The 13,710-nt window shown below is 38.0% G+C and overlaps 1 pseudogene; it reads left to right on the forward strand.

The window, feature by feature from the left end:
* Positions 1-1,015: 1,015 nt before the first annotated feature.
* Positions 1,016-3,293, forward strand: LOC124982268 (putative oxidoreductase GLYR1; annotated as a pseudogene).
* The last annotated feature ends 10,417 nt before the right edge of the window (positions 3,294-13,710 follow it).

Raw genomic sequence — 13,710 nt, forward strand, 5'->3', positions numbered from 1 at the left:
AGAAGGTTTAGAGGAGAAATGATTGATTTATGAGAGCCTTAACCCAATCAGGGAATTAATCCCCTGATGGGATTAATGCCATGGAAACTGAAGGCAAGTAGGGTGTGGCTAGAGAAGGTGGTCATTGGGGGTGTGACTTCGGGGTATATATTTTGTATCTGGCAAGTGGAGTCTCTCTCTGCTTTCTGATGATCATGTGAGCTGCTGTCCTCTATCACACTCCTCCACCATAATGTTTTGCCTCACCTCAAGCCCCAAAGAATTGAGCCTACTGTCTATGGATTGAGACTTCTGAAAACATGAACCTCCAAATAAAATTTTCCTCCTCTACAGTTGTTCTGGTTAGGTCTTTTAGTCACAGCAGTGAAAAACCTGACTAAAACACAAAGAGTATGCCTGAATCCACCTCTTTAAATTTTGACTGATAGCACTATTGCATCATTTCAAGTCCCACTGTACATGGTCTTACTCCATGGAGGGGAGATTTGACATGCTAAAGATCCAAGGCAACTCTGGATCACTTTGGCCCATGCTGGTTCTAACTGGAACTTCTTTTTACAGATTTTATAGTTAGGGAGCTTTGCTCCAAATATCATATCTCTCTTAGTTCTAGAATTTGGTCTGGTAAAGGTCCCAGAAGTCCCCCACTTTGGGATAACTTGTGTTCCTCTTATTAGTAGGGAGTATCCTTTTAGGCCTGCATTTCTTTTGCACATAATAGTTTGTTTGCTGAAGAATGTAACATAAGTGACATAAGGCAGGAGGTTTGCAGGTAAATGGCTTTTTAACAGAAAGCATGTTAGGGTCAGCATAGTGGGCCTTAAACTCATGCTTCCACCTGTCTCACATCTGTCTGCTGCTTGTTGATACCAGTAAATTTGGGCATGGTTTTGGAAGTTACTGAACATTTTAGGCTTTGACTATAATTCTGGTCATTTTGCATTTGTTTCCAAATTATACTATCAGTTTTATCTGATAGTTATGGTTTAGTTCCTAAATCCATAATCATTGACCATTCTAGACCAAAATATTACTAATATTTTCAGATAGAGGATTTTTCATGTGTTTCATGGTTACATTCCTTGTGAAGAAACAATAAAGAGTAGTGGTAAAAATTACTTTATCACAAACTAATTTGAATCTAAATGCAATGCTACTAAATATATGTGACTTTACTTCCTCAAACTCAATAATTCCCCAGTTCAAATCATAGTGTTTTTGATAGTTTTTTGTGAGGATAGTATGAAATCATGTATATAAAATATGTGGCACATGACAAGTATGCTATTCTAGAAAGACAATTTAGAAATAGAATGACTATAAAACAAATTTTACTTAAACTTATTTAGATTTCTACCTATTTAATAAGAATCATAAGAAACAAATTTTGTGAATACATATGGATTCATATACACTATAGATAATTTGCTCAGGTCAGGCTCTGAGAGGGTTTTCAGCTGATAACTAGATTAACTTAAAAGAACTACATAAAGAATAGAACTATAAGCATACCAGGAATAGGGAACATCCTGTGTTAAGCTCCTGATGTGCAATAAAATCTAGTCACTTCATTTTACACTGTATGAGGTCACCATTTTAAAGAATATAATTTTTTTTTCAAGTGATGGTTCCAAACTTGTGAGACAGTGGTTTCTTAACTATTTTAAGTTTACAAATCACCTGGAGGGCTTGCTGAAAATAGTTTCCTGGGCTCTATCCTAGTCAGTCAGGTGAGACCCGAAGATATGCCTTTGTAACAAAATCACAGGTGATGCTCATGCTACTAGTGGAGGACCAAACTGCTGCTGTAATGTATGTTTTGTTTAGTATCCATTTGCCAGAAGTAAAGCACACCAGATTTTTCTTTCATGTAAACAATTATCCTGAATGCCGATCATCTGAAGTTAGTTTTTCTAGGTGTACATAAACATTAAAGGGGGGGTGGTAAGATGGCGGCTGTGAGTCTGCAGCTTGGTGACTTGGTGTGGGGAAAACTAGGCCTGTATCCTCCTTGGCCAGGAAAGATTGTTAATCCACCCAAGGATTTGAGGAAACCACATGGAAAGAAATGCTTCTTTGTGAAGTTTTTTGGAACAGAAGATCATGCCTAAAGCCATAGCATGCTCATAAAGAGGAAATGATAAAGATCAACAAGGATAAATGATTCCAGCAAGCTGTGGATGCTGTTGAAGAATTCTTCAGGAGAGCCAAAGGGAAAGACCAGACATTGTCCCACATCTCTGCTGATGACAAGAAGAACGTGGGAGAAGGAAGGAAGAGGGTGTCTTGGGGCTCTGCAGAGAGAGGCTCCAAACCCCCTCTGAAAAGAGCCCAAGAGCAAAGTTCCCGGAAACAGGATCAGCCCCCAAAGGATGAGAAGGACCTCACCATTCCTGAGTCTAGTACCATGATGGGGATGATGGCTGGACCGATGACCACATTTAAATGGCAGCCGACTGCAAGCGAGCCTGTCAAAGATGCAGATCCTCATTTCCATCATTTCCTGCTGAGCCAAACAGAGAATCCAGCTGTCTGTTACCAGGCAATCACAAAGAAGTTGAAAATATGTGAAGAGGAAACTGGTTACACCTCCATCCAGGCAGCAGACAGCACAGCTGCCATGAATGGCACCATCATCCATGGACAAAAAGAGGATTTTTGGGCCTTGGCCTGATGGGAAGTATCATTGTTTCCAACTTGCTAAAAATGGGTCACACGGTGACTGGAACTGGACTGCAGAGAAAGAGGGGACCCACCTAGGAAGAACCCCTGAGGAAGTCGTTTCAACTTATGACATCACCTTCGCCTGTGTGTCCAATCCAATGGCAGCCAAGGACCTGGTGCTGGGCCCCAGTGGTGTGCTGCAAGGGATCTGCCCTGGGAAGTGGTTTTTGGACATGTGAACCGTGGATGCTGACACAGCCTGTCCTAGTCCTGGAGGACACAGAGGGTGGGGGTAGGGGAAGATGCTGGAATGAAACCAGTTAGTCAATGTTATCTTAATATTATTGACAATTCTTAAAGTGCCTTTTTATGAATATTTCTGTTTAAGCTATTTCACCTTTGTTTTGAAATCCTTCCCTTTTAAGGCGAAAATGTGACCCTTGTGAAAATCTTGTAAGAAAGCCCTCCTTCCCTTTTCCATTAAGCCTCCTTTAAATGACAAATCTAGGTGATTAAGGTTGTGAATTTTGTTTTTTGCTTTGTTTTTAATGAACATTTGTGTTTCAGAATAGGATTGTGTGATAATCTTTAAATGGCAAAAACATGATTTTGTGCAATTAACAAAGCTATTGCAAGAAAAATAAAACATTTCTTGGTAAAAAAAATTAAAGGTAAAATATTCTCAATATTTCATATTACTTTCTTAGCATTTACAATATGAGCTTAATTTTAATATATCTAATTAGTGAAGGATTAATGTCACTTTATTTGTAGAGGATTTCAAAAAAATGTTGCAGAAAAGAATTTCTTTCTTTTTTTTTTTTTTTTTGAGAAAAGGAAAAATAAGGCTTATTGCTTTGGTAGCAAAGTGGAAACACGGGGGACTCCTGTTCCATATGCTGTGATTCTGTCCATCAGCTGGAACACAGGGCCTTTTAAAGAGGAGATTCAAAGGCTACACTTCACATTTTCTCTGTTGGAGTTGTAATTCACTGTTTTATTTGGAAGATAGTGATTTCTGAGATCTTCTGGTACCATTGCCAAAGTCTGAATTACTTCATTCCTATGGTAGATTTGTACTCAAGGACACTAAATCTGCCTAACATGAGGAAGAAAGGTAATCCTGTTTCCTCTGAGATTAGGGAGGAGAAGGAAGAGAGGAAGAGAAAGAAACATGTTCATCTTAAAAATCAGTCTCAGTGGCAGAGCAGCAAGGGCTATATTCAAAGCATAAAGTGGACCATTATTACATTTCCCCACTGTCAATTTCTACTTTTCATTTCCTGGAAAATATTGACTATGAAATCTCCAAGCTGCTTCCTGCTGAAAGAGGGTGAAGGTGGAGGAAGTAACTCAAAGTTCTTGTTCTCTGTCAGGTGGGGTGTATAATTAAGGGTGTTGAGAGGAGATCCAAGATGGCAGACTAGAGGGAGGCTGCGTTCCTTGTAGCTCCATAACTCCGGTTTCAAGCAGAGGATATCTGTTTCTTGGTAAGGCAGTTTTTGCTGCTTATCGATCCCCTGCTGTTTACCCCATTTGTCTGTTGTGATCACCTGCAGTCTGCCAGCAAATCGATGTGTTTTTTTGAGTGCAGATTGTTCACTGTCAGGTGCCTATCATCCGCCATTTGCCTGCCTCTCTCCTGTCCATCACCTGCCTTACACCTATCCATCACCCAACGCACAAGGTTCACCTCCCGATCATTCAAAAACATTCAGCAAAGTGATCTCCGACTGCCAGTGGAGCACCAGCTGCCTGCTGTTGCCTGGAAGTTCACTGTCACAGTACCTGCGGGTTTGATTACACGTGGCTGCCGCCATTTTGAGACAACAGCCAGGCCCTGTAGGACCCCTGGCCGGACTGACTGAGCCCCGTCTCCAGAATGCCTCAGCCTGATCGATCACTCCCTGCCTCTGGGGCCCTCACATCGACTGACTGCTCCCTGCTGCCAGGACCCCCAGACCAACAGACTGCACCCTATCGCCGGGACCCCAGACTGACTGATTGCACCCGGTCTCCAGGATCCCACAACCACACCAAACACCCGACCTCCATGACCCCTGCCTGACCAACCGCATCCCGCCTCCAGGACCTCCTGCTGACCATGGTCACACCCTGAGCTGCAGCTCCCCATTTGCCATCACATTTCGAAGCCTTGCGGCCATCTTGGATAATCCTGGAAGCCATAGCTCTGATCTTTAGGTGGGGCAAAACCCATCCTGAGATGCCTGCTGGAGGCTTGAAGCTCATTGTTAGGTACCTCTCATGCATCAGGCTACTGAACTCTGGAAGGTTTCATTACTATATGATTGTTATACTGTAGATTTTCTTTTTTCTCCTTATTGAAAAAATTTAAGTTTTTATTTCTTTACTTTTCTTGCTCTCTTTTCCTTTTGTTTACCTGTTCCCTCAGAGTCTCTTTCTCCCTTTTTTGCCTGCTAATATCCAATTTCTTTTGATTACACTCTCACCCTTTCTGTTATCTAGAACTTATGTATATTCTTTTCTTATCCCATTAACAGCCACATTCTACATCCCTCTGCATCCTCTTTGTCCTCCATTTGAAACTGCAGACCTTCTTGCAAATCTGTTTGTTTTACTGAAGATAATATTTGAACTCATTCTGTTTATTATGACAATTTTGTTATTGTCCTCATAGGGGCTATTTGGTCTAGGATTGCATAGTGTCTGAATTGGGCACTGCTAATATTGATCTCCCCTTAAAGAAAGGGTTTTGGAAACCTATAGGGCCACTATAAGCCTCTAGGGGGAAATCTGCAATAGCCCAGATCTGCAGTGCTAGAGGGGAAGATACATGAACAACACGAAAAAAACAAGGGAAGAAAATGATCCAAACAAATCTAGATTCTATATTAATAGAATACAATGACAGTATGTTAGAAGAAATGTCAGAAAAGGACTTCAGATTATACATGATTAAGATGATTCGCGAAGCAAAGGATGAGATAAGAGAGCAAATGCAGGCAATGAATGATAATATCAATAAGCAGAAGAAAAAAAAAACAACAGAAATCCTTGAAAGAAGGAAACAATAAACCAAATCAAAAACTCAATGGAAAGCATCACCAAAAGACTAGACCACTTGGAAGACAGAACCTCAGACAATGAAGACAAAATATTTAATCTTGAAAAATAAACTTGCCCAAACAGAGAAGATGGTAAGAAATCATGAACAGAATCTCCAAGAACTATGGGACATCATGAAAAGACCAAATTTAAGAATTATTGGGATTGAGGAAGATATAGAGATACAAACCAAAGGAATGAACAACCTATTCAATGAAATAATATCAGAAAATTTCCCAAGCCTGAAGAATGAAATGGAAAATCAAATACAAGAGGCTTACAGAATACCAAATGCACAAAATCACAACAGATCCACACCAAGGCACATTATAATGAAAATGCCTAACATTTCAAAATAAAGATAGGATTTTGAAGGCTGTGAGAGAAAAGCACCAGATTACATATAGGGGGAGACCAATATTGGATAGCAGCCGACTTCTCAACCCAGACTCCGTAAAAGCTAGAAGGGCCTGGAACAATGTATTTCAAGCTCTGAAAGAACATGGTTGCCAACCAAGAATCCTATACCCAGCAAAACTAACCTTCAGATTTGAAGATGAAATAAAATCCTTCCATGATAAACAAAAGTTAAAAGAATTTGCAAATAGAAAGCGTGCGCTACAGAATGTTTTCAACAAAATATTCCATGAGGAGGAAATAAAAAACAACAATGTAGGTCAGCAAAGGGAGGAACTACCTTAGAGAAAAACCACTCAAAGGAGAAACCAAGCCAACTTAAAAACCAAAAATAAGCCAAATGACTGGGAATACAAATAATATCTCAACAATAACCCTGAACATTAATGGCCTAAACTCATCAATCAAAAGACATAGACTGGCAGAATGGATTAAAAAGAAAGACCCAACAATATGTTGCCTGCAAGAGACTCATCTCATAGAAAAAGACATCCACAGACTAAAGGTGAAAGGATGGGAAAAAAACCTACCACGCACATGGACTCAGTAAAAAAGCGGGGGTTACCATCTTTATGTCAGATAAAGTAGACTTCAAGCCAAAGTTAGTCAGAAGGGAATAAAGAAGGACATTTCATACTGCTTAAGGGAACCATAAATCAGGAAGACATAACGATAGTAAATATTTATGCCCCAAACAATGGTGCATCCCTGTACACCAAACAAATCCTTCTTAATTTCAGGAATCACATAGACCACAACACAATAATTCTGGGTGACTTTAATGCACCACTGTCATCACTAGATAGATCTTTCAAACAAAAACCAACCAAAGAAACCACAGAACTCAATAACACAATCAATAACCTAGACTTAATAGACATATATAGAGTATTCCATCCATCAACGAGATAATTCACTTTTTTCTCAGCAGCACATGGAACCTTCTCGAAAATAGACCATATTTTGTGTCACAAAGCAGCCTTTAGGAAATGCAGACAAATAGAGATACTGCTTTGTGTTCTATCAGATCATAATGGACTGAGAATAGAAATCAATGACAAAATAAAAAACAAATTACTCCAATACCTGGAGACTAAATAATATGCTAGTGAATGAAACATGGATAACAAAAAATATCAGGGAGGAGATAAAAAATTCTTAGAGGTCAATGAGAACGATGATACAACATATCAAAATCTCTGGGACACTATGAAAGTGGTACTAAGAGGAAAATTCGTTGCATGGAGAGCATTCCAGAAAAGAATGAAAAGTCAACAACTAAATGACCTAACATTACAGCTCAAAGCCCTAGAAAAAGAACAGAGTAATAGCAAAAGTAGTAGGAGACAGGAAATAATTAAAATTGGAGTTGAAATCAATGAAATTGAAACAAAAGAAACAATTCAAAAAATTGACAAAACAGAGAGTTGGTTCTTTGAGAAAGTAAACAAAATAAACAAACCCTTAGCCACACTAACAAAGAGAAGGAGAGAGAAAACTCAAATTAGTAAAATTCGTGATGAAAAAGGAAATATCACAACAGACACCGAGATACATAACATAATGAGAAACTACTTTGAAAATCTGTATTCCAACAAAATAGAAACTACCAATCACATTGACAAATTTCTAGAGACATATGCTCCTCCCAAACTGAACCAGGAGGACATGCACAATTTAAACAGATCAATATCAAGCAATGAAATAGAAGAAGACATTAAAAACCTACCATCCAAGAAAAGCCCAGGACCAGACGGATTCTCAGCCGAGTTCTACAAGACCTTCAAAGAAGAACTCATTCCAATACTTCTCAAAGTATTCCAGGAAATAGAAAAGAAGGGTACCCTACCAAACTCATTCTGTGAAGCTAATATCACCCTCATACCCAAACCGGGAAAAGACACATTAAGGAAAGAAAATTTTAGACCAATATTCTTGATGAATATAGATGCAAAGATCCTTAACAAAATATTGGCAAACCGTATCCAAGAACATATTAAGAAAATTGTGCACCACGAGCAAGTGGGGTTCATCCCTGGGATGCAAGGATGGTTTAACATCTGTAAATCAGTGAACGTAATCCATCATGTCAATAGACTTAAGGATAAGAATCATATGGTTATTTCCATTGATGCAGAAAAAGTGTTTGACAAAATACAACACCCCTTCATACTCAAAACACTAGAAAAAATAGGGATAGTAGGAACATACCTGAACATTGTAAAGGCTATTTATGCTAAGCCCATGGCCAACATCATTCTTAATGGAGAAAAACTGAAACGATTCCCTTGAAAAACGGGAAGAAGACAGGGACGTCCTCTTTCACCACTTCAATTCAACATTGTCCTTGAAACTCTAGCTAGAGCAATTAGGCACACCAAAGAAATTAAAGGGATACAAATAGGAAAAGAGGAACTTAAGCTGTCACTATTTGCAGATGACATGATTCCATATTTAGAGGATCCAAAAACCTCCTCCATAAAACTTCTAGACCTCATCAATGAATTCAGCAAAATAACAGGCTATAAAATCAACATGCATAAATCTAAAGCATTTTTATACGCAAGCGACGAAACAGCTGAAAGGGAAATGAGGAAAACAACTCCATTTGCAATAGCCTCAAAAAAAAATAAGATATTTGGGAATCAATCTAACCAAAGAGGTAAAAGATCTCTACAATGAAAACTACAAAACCCTGAAGAAAAATTGAGGAAGACCTTAGAAGATGGAAAGATCTCCCATGTTCTTGGACAGGCAGAATTAATATTGTCAAAATGGCCATACTACCAAAAGTGCTATACAGATTCAGTGCAATTCCAATTAAAATTCCAATGATGTACCTTACAGAAATAGAGCAAGCAATCATGAAATTCATCTGGAAGAATAAGAAACCCAGAATAGCTATAGGAATCCTTAGCAGGAAGAATGAAACAGGGGGTATCACAATACCAGAACTTCAACTGTACTACGAAGCAATAGTAACAAAAACAGCATGGTATTGGCACCAAAATAGACAGGTAGATCAATGGTACAGAACAGAGGACATGGACACAAACCCAAATAAATACAATTTTGTCATACTAGACAAAGGGACCAAAAATATGCAATAGAGAAAAGATAGCCTCTTCAACAAATGGTGCTGGGAAAACTGGAAATCCATATGCAACAGAATGAAATTAAACCCCTGTCTCTCATCCTGCACAAAAATCAACTCACAATGGACCAAGGACCTTGAAATGAGACCAGAGACCCTGCATCTTATAGAAGAAAAAGTAGGTCCAACTTGTTGGCTTAGGATCAGATTTCCTGAACAGGACTCCCATAGCACAAGAAATAAAAGGAAGACTCAATAACTGGGATAGATTCAAACTAAATAGCTTTCTCTCAGCAAAGGAAACTGTCAGCAATGCGAAGAGAGGGCCTACAGATTGGGAGAATATCTTTGCCACTCATACTTCAGATAGAGCACTAATTTCCAGAATCTATAAAGAACTCAAAAAACGCTACACGAAGAATACAAATAACCCAATCAACAAATGGGCTAAGGATATGAACAGATGCTTCACACTTCTCGCTTCTACAAGCAATCAACAAACATATGAAAAAATGTTCAACATCTCTAGTAATAAGAGAAATGCAAATCAAAACTACACTAAGATTCCATCTCACCCCAATTAGAATGGCGATTATCAATAATACAAGCAACAATAGGTGTTGGAGAGGATGTGGGGGAAAAGGTACACTCATACATTGCTGGTGGGGTTGCAAATTAGTGCAGCCCCTCTGGAAAGCAGTGTGGAGATTCCTTAGAAAACTTGAAATGGACCCACCATTTGACCCAGCTATCCCACTCCTCGGCCTATACCCAAAGGACTTAAAATCAGTCTACTACAGAGATACAGCCACATCAATGTTCATAGCTGCTCAATTCACAATAGCGACTGTGAAACCAACCTAGATGTCCTTCAATTGATGAATGGATAAAGAAACTGTGATATATATATATATCACACCCTGCACAAAAATCAACTCACAATGGACCAAGGACCTTGAAATGAGACCAGAGACCCTGCATCTTATAGAAGAAAAAGTAGGTATATATATACACATACACACACAATGGAATATTACTCAGCCATATAGAATAATAAAATTATGGCATTTGTAGGCAAATGGATGAAATTGGAGAATATCATGCTAAGTGAGATAAGCCAATCTCAAAAATCCAAAGGACAAATGATCTCACTGATAAGCAGATGATGACACATAATGGGGGGTGGGAGGGGGCAAGAATGGAGGAAGGAGGGACTGTATAGAGGGAAAAGAGGGGTTGCAGGGGTGGGGGAAAGGAAAAATAACAGAATGAATCAAATATTACCCTATGTAAATGTATGATTATGCAAATGGTATGCTGTTACTCTGTGTACAAATAGAAACAACATGTATCCCATTTGTTTACAATAAAAATAAATTAAAAAAAAATAATTAAGGGTGTTAAGATCAGCAATTCAGAGATCCATGGTGGCAGATGTCAGGTAACTGGACAAGGTGTACATAGGAAAGAGATCATGCTAAGATATAATAAACAAGATAGCAAAGCATTACTTTTTTGGTAAACAATTAGCACAAAAGCAATTAGTATTTTAGCCAATTTCTGAAAACCATGAAGACTGTATCCTATAATCCTATCAGTGAAAAACAGGTGTAGGAGGTTAGGAATATTTGTAGATATATGAGATCAGGCTCAAATTAACTCAGGACAAACTTGTGTTCTGGAGTCCTTTATGTGTTCATTATTATTAGGCACTCCCACATAGAACCCTTGTTTTATAGCCTCCACCTTTACTTACTTTTGGTAGGACTGACATCTTAAGTTACATTAAAAAAACATTGTTTTTCCTTTTAAAGTCCATGTAGGACTGTGCTTAGGCTATACTCTCCAGCCAGGTGTTTAGGACTAAGTTGGTCAAAACTGATCTTGTTCCTCTCTAAAAGAGTCAGCTGAGATTCCTCAGAGATCACTCTTGGGGACATGTGTGAAGCCTCTTGGCTCCTTTACCTTTCCTACCAGTTGTGTCATCTGCCAGGATGGGTCAGGGTCTGGCTGACCATATGTAGATTCTCTTGGAAGCAGCATCAGGGACATTCCCTCTCCAATGACCCTCCTCCTTGCAGAATGTGCACTGATTGGCTTCTTCTTCTCTAGGGTCCTCTTGATTTCCCTGATCAGCAAATTGGGTGACTCACCAGAGTTGCAGGACCCAAGAAGGGTATCCTCATTCTCTGGGTCTTGGCTGACCTTAGAAAGCAAGGGCCAAAAATGTTGGCTACTTTTTTTCCTTGGTACTTTTACTTCCTTGACTTTGGTTTCCAAGTTTTTAGTTTTAAATACCCAGCATACCAGTTTCACTAGTCTTAAAGTGGGAATAACAGGTTATAAATTCAAAATCTATAATTGTACTGTTATCCCTTTCATTTAATTGGGGTCAGTATTAATACTGGAAGTCAGTATTATATACTATTTGTCTTATAGGAGATGCTTATCTCAGATTAACTCAAGTTGTTTTATTAGAAGCAGTACCTTTGCAAAACACTAACAGGCAACAGTTATAAAGTTTTACAAAGAAAATACAAAATGAAATTAACAGAGCAAAAATATGCAATTTGTGTAATAGCTATGAATAAAGAAAAATGATTTTTATAATCTAAACCTTTACTTAGTTAATATAGTACATTCAAAATTTTGATTTTTTAGACAAGACTCTGCTTCTCACCTTACTCCATGTTCGAATGGCTCTAAATGAGCTGAAGTTTAGCCTCTTTTGGAGCCATTCTAACATGGAGTAAAGTCGGAGGCAAAGTCTTAGGTAAGTCAGATGCTCTTGAGAAATAACACAATACAACATTAAATCTAAAGCATGAATCAAAGGCTAAGAGAGCTTTTAACATTCTATTTGTGGAAAAAGTGGCAAAATGTTCATGTTTTACAAAGCCATCTTTAAGCAGATCAGGCTTTCCTTGTTACCTTCTAAAAATACATTTAAATTCCAATTTCAGTGTGAAGAGTAACACAAAATTGTGTATATAACTTACTGCCAACAGGTTACCTTATCCAACTATAAAACGTCAAATGACATGAGTGAATACCCACCAAATTTGTTATTTCTATACAAATCTGAGACTTGCTATAGGTAATATTAGTTTGGAGAACACCAATTTGGCAAAGTTCTCTCCTAAGCTTTACATGTCACTAAGTTTAACTTTTAAAGTACAGGTTAGAGTCCATAGTGTATGGTAACAATAATCACAGGTCTGCATGGGTTAGCAAAAATCAAAGGATAGCCTTAAGTTTCTTATACATTTAGGAAAGTGTGTTGATGATCAGAAATTGACTTGGTCAAAGCAAACAGATGTAAGACAGGTCTTCAAATGAGCGTGTGGCCCTTCTATATCAAATACAATGTATAAAAGAGAGCACTTACTTGTTGTTTTGCCAGTAAACTTACATAAAGTTTCATTTTATAAACTTTTTCATAACACTTAGGCAAAACTTAGACAAATTTAGTTCTCAAAAGCATATGTATACCGAGTCACATAAATTTAGGGCATCAACTGTATTGTTATAACCTAAATAACAGTTGTTCCTTTAACCAGTTACAAAGTAATCATTGAAGACTTTAAAACAAGTACAAACCCTAATTCCTTAAGACTTAATTTCCCCAAGTAATAAAGCCTAACAAATACAGGAAAATTATCTTGATAGAAAGAGCAGATCAATGTTTCAGACTTTGCTTCATATCAGTACATTAAAGTTCAAATAACTTTGTGCTAATTATAACCAGTTTAATCACAGAGACTTTTTTATATTTACCTTCGGCAAACCTTCTGCCACTTAAACATTCATAATTTCTTTACATCCTTATTTTTTGTCCTCTTTCATCTTGGGCTTTAGCACAAAAATTTTATTTTACCACACAAAATAATTTCTTATCCAGAAAGATTTCTTTTGCCTTCTAATTTTCTGTACTAAAATATTTACAAACCTATATCTTTCTTTCATCTTTTTTTTTTTTTTTTAAGTTTCAGGCCCTTTCTTAAATTAATATTCTGAAACAATTCTTATGAATGTTATCTGTGTATGTAATTTACACAACAAATTTCATCCCTGGAGGATCAGATAATCTGGCATATACAAAAACTGTGTCTTTAATATTTTCTCTCCCAGGTGGCATTCAAGTGTTGGAGCACAGGGTATTTTTGAGCCTGACTTGTCTACCTTACCATTATCACGATGCCATCAACTGTGAGTTCTCCACTGTCAATTGTATCCAGAGGCTCCTTTTGGTCCTTTTTCCTGTACTACGCATACTGCTATGCAATGGAGGAGGCCCTTTCCATCCTTTTCTTTAGGCTTCCTTGAAGATCCCTTTGCAGAGTCTGTCTACAAAGCACAGGTTGGCCTTAAAGTTTCTTTTTCTTTTCTGGGTGTAGCTGTTTACCCTACCAGTCTCTCCATGTATTCAGTTTGATGGGATACTGTTA

This window comes from Sciurus carolinensis, chromosome 4 (genome assembly GCF_902686445.1).
Source record: "Sciurus carolinensis chromosome 4, mSciCar1.2, whole genome shotgun sequence".
In the NCBI taxonomy this organism is placed as follows: Eukaryota; Metazoa; Chordata; class Mammalia; order Rodentia; family Sciuridae; genus Sciurus; species Sciurus carolinensis.